Source organism: Magnolia sinica, chromosome 11, assembly GCF_029962835.1.
Source record: "Magnolia sinica isolate HGM2019 chromosome 11, MsV1, whole genome shotgun sequence".
NCBI classification, from domain to species: Eukaryota; Viridiplantae; Streptophyta; class Magnoliopsida; order Magnoliales; family Magnoliaceae; genus Magnolia; species Magnolia sinica.
In genome coordinates, this window is record NC_080583.1 from 62,231,853 (window position 1) to 62,235,899 (window position 4,047).

Genomic DNA, 4,047 nt, shown 5'->3' on the forward strand with positions numbered 1-4,047 from the left:
TTCTCAAGGTAAGATGAAATCACCACCAGGTATGTCTCTTCTTAACCTAAGTAAACCTATTCAAGATCAGCGGGCAAAGATTTTAGGTCAAGCTTTGGTGTCTTAAAGCTAGATGGTAGAGACATTACATCAGTTTGGGGCAAATCTTCAAATTGTGGCCTCCAGCGGTTAACTCCAAGTACCAGTACAGTTTCAAGCATGACATCCATCTCCCTAATCATGTCATTATCCAAATTAAGGGAGTGGGCCAAACACGTCTCAAGAGGGTCAGAGTAATAGTCAGGAGCGCCCTATCTTCCACGAATGAGTCAATCATGTTAATGTTGTGGGCCTCGTCATCATCCTCTGACTGTTTGCTCATATTAAAAAATATTGAGCTCTAATGTCATATTTTTGAAAGATAAATTATGACTCTATTCCTACAATTAATAATTGCATTTGATGTAGCAATGAATGGGCGACCAAGAATGAAGGGAATTTGAGTGCTCATATCCATGATGGGTTGAGTATCCAGGACGATAAAATCTACTGGATAATAGAATTTTTCAACCTAGCCAACACATCCTCAATGATCCCTCTCTGTACACGAACTGATCGATCGGTAAGTTGTAATGTGGTCCAGGTGGGTTTTAATTCATCTAAGTCCAGTTGTTCATAAATCGAGTAAGGAATCATATTAACACTCGCCCCCAAGTCAAGAAGTGCATGCTCGATTCTGTAGTTCCCAATTACACAAGTGATGGTTGGACTACCGGGGTCTTTGTACTTTTGTGGCACACCTTGCTTGAGGATGGCACTCACTTTTTTGGTCAAAACAACTCTCCGTTGAATAGACTGTCGTCTCTTGGTAGTGCATAGATCTTTTAGAAATTAGGCGTATGAAGGGATTTATTTAATGGCATCCAGTAGAGGGATGTTGACCTTCATTTACTTAAGTACCTCTAGAATATCCTGAAAGTTTGATAGAGGTTTTGGTACAATCAACCGTTGAGGGAATGGAGCAATCGGCTTGCCTTGAGGTTCCGGTTCTAATCTATGTGGACCAATGCTAGGTCTATCATCGGTGTCTTCTTCTTGGTCCTTAGACTTTTAGTCTTTATCGGAATAGATTTGTCAATTGTTGTACTACTCCTAAGAGTGGTGATAGACTTAGATTGTTCCACATATTGATTTGAAGAGCTTGGTTCACTAATTTTATATTGTGGTTTAGGATTGGGGAGAGGTTGGGCCGGAAAGATCTCTTTCTCCCTAATTGAAATTTTTGTCTCACACCCTTATATAACCTTTAAAAGGTCTTGAATGGCCTGCATTATACTCTGGTTGAAAAGCTTTTGATTTTGAAGGTGTTTTAAGACTGGATCCTCTTGAAGGTTCCCTTGATTCAGGAATTGGTTAGGAAATCCTTGAGGAGTAGTAGTTTCGCCAATCCTCCAGCTGGAGTTGTATGTATTTGAGGTGGGTCCACTGAAAGGTCTTTGATAGTTGTTCATGGCATTTGACTGTTCATTCAGAATTTCTTGAAAAGTAGGTATTGTTGGACAATTTTCAGTTATATGTATGTTGCAAGCGTAAATACCGCAAACTTCTTTCTTAGCCCTATCCTTCTAAAGTTCCATGGCCTCAACTGTTCTTGTGAGATTGGCCACCCTTGCACTCAAGTCATCTTCTTCTTTTATAGTATATATTCCTCCCCTTTCCTTTCATTGAGTAGGCTTAGAAGTTGTGGGTTTTATAGAGATGTCCCATGATTGTGCATTTTCAGCAAGTCTGTCTAAATAATCCCACACATCATTGACATCTTTGTTCATGAATTCCCCATTGCACATCGTCTCGACTAATTAGTGCATGGAAGATGTCAGTCCATCGTAAAATGAATTTATGATGCACCACATTTCAAAACCATGTTGTGGGCATGAACTGACAAGATCCTTGAACCGCTTCAACCATTGGAAGAATGTTTCATCTTCCTTTTGGGCGAAGTTCATAATTGACTTTCTTAGGGTGTTCGTTTTATGATATGAGAAAATTTTCTTAGCAAACTCCCTTGTCATGTCATTCCATCTGCCAATTGATCATGGACGTAGTGAGTGTAACCACATCTTGACCTTTTCTTTTAAGGAGAAGGGAAAGAGTTTCAGCCTGACCGTGCCCTCAGACACATTAGGAAAGTATAAAGTGGCTATTTGTAAGTGCTATAGTTTTTATCCCTGTCTGTTGTCAAATTTGTGATGACAAAATCACTGTTATGTTATATATAACTTGCTTAAGTGAAGCTCTTTCAAAGATCAACATTCATGAACAAGCTAAGCTCACAACAAGAACTGCTCACAAGTACAAAGATCAATCTTGAATGAAAGAACTGCTCACAAGACAAGACTCAAGCTGCAAGACTTCAAGAAGCGTTGAAGGCAGTTTGTACACTTTCAAGATTGAGCTACATCAAGGTTTGATCTACATTAAGACTTCAAGGCTCATACTTCAAGGTCTCAAGTTCCGAATGTTTCAATGTCCATACTTCATGGTTGAGGTTTGACTGACCATAGGTTGACCTTAGAAGTTGGTCATTTCGGATACATAAACCAAATGTTTATTTTACATGTGATTGGTCTGTTCTTCGACTAGTCCTAGGCCTTCTTCGACTAGTCCTAGACTTGCTTCGACCAGTCTAAGAAATTCCTCGACCAGTTGTAAGTTTGTTACAAATTCCGGATAAAATCTGTTAGCCTTCGACTAGTCCAGGAATCTGTTCGACCAGTCGTAGGAACAGTGTCGACTGATCTTCGACCAGTCGTACAATCTTCGACTCGAAGTCCAGCGAAGATTTGCAGGACCTACGACCAGTCGTAGGTGACCTACGACCAGTCGTAGGAGAGCTTCGACCAGTCGTAGAACGGTCAAAGCATATCCCGCCGGATTTTTCAAATATCTGTTAGTGCTTCGACTAGTTGAAGAGCACTCTAGACCAGTTGAAGACCCGATCTTCTCACCTATAAATAGTGTACGAATCTCAGAAGAAATCATCGAATTACTTAATCCTTTCAAGCCAATCTTCGTCAAACTTCTGAGAGTTAATTCTGTGCTCCATCTAAGCTAAGTGTGCTTATTTAATATTCTCTTTCCTTAGCTTTATTTTAATTGATTTTGTTTCTGCTATTCCAATCTGATTTGATAAGAGGAATCGTTATTCCCTTTCTTTGGAATCAAAATCAATTAAGGCAAGCCCTATTTGGTTTAATTTAAAATCTATTAGAATTAGAACCATTGTAATCGAGTACTGGACATTGAACTTGAACATTCAATCATCTACTTTGATTTGGTTCTACCGGGCTGCTACAACGAAGAAGATATTCAGGTATTTTACATATTGTAAATTCCTTTCTATTATTTTTGTTTCTTTCAAGATTTGCCAGAAAAATCTTGTTATATTGGTTATCTGAGGAAAGCCAGGAAAACTCAGAAGTGGGGTTTTTTAATTGTGTAAGCCCACATACAAAGACACAATTGTAAGGGTTTTGGGTGAACCTGGGAAAACCTATTTTTAGTGAACGCTAATATCCCCTGTGTGAGGATATTAGGAGTGGAGTAGCTTTTTGTGTGGCTGTTGTTTAACAGTTGGTGAACACACAGGCGAACCATTATAAACCCTTGTGTTGTGGTTGATTGATTTATATTTCTAATTATTCTTTTGTGGGATGTATGTATGGTGGTGAATGTTGTAATTATTTAATTCAAGCTTTGTGGGAATGTTGTAATAGTTTAGAATTTATTTTCTGCTATTCCTTTATCGCTTGATTTGCAATTTCATTTGAAAGTTGTTCCAGCAAGGTTGCCCTGCCATTTTTATGGTGTATGGCTGTCCCTAGAACAATACATTTTTTATTCAAGTTATTTCAATTCAGTTTGTATTTATTTTTTGTATTCCTCTTCGGTTTGAGACTTGATACAAAGATCTTTCTAGAAATAAGGTTGTCCTACCATAAACTCTGTTTTTGGTGTAAGGTTGTCTTTAGAACAACGTTTGTATCAACCTCTCAAGATCTGAATTTT

General features: G+C 38.5%; 1 non-coding gene across 1 annotated transcript; it reads left to right on the forward strand.

Annotated features, from left to right (window-relative positions):
• The first annotated feature begins 1,896 nt into the window (after nt 1-1,896).
• On the forward strand, nt 1,897-2,003 carry LOC131219798 (small nucleolar RNA R71). The gene has a single exon (XR_009158442.1). It is a non-coding gene; the product is annotated as a small nucleolar RNA R71 (small nucleolar RNA).
• The last annotated feature ends 2,044 nt before the right edge of the window (nt 2,004-4,047 follow it).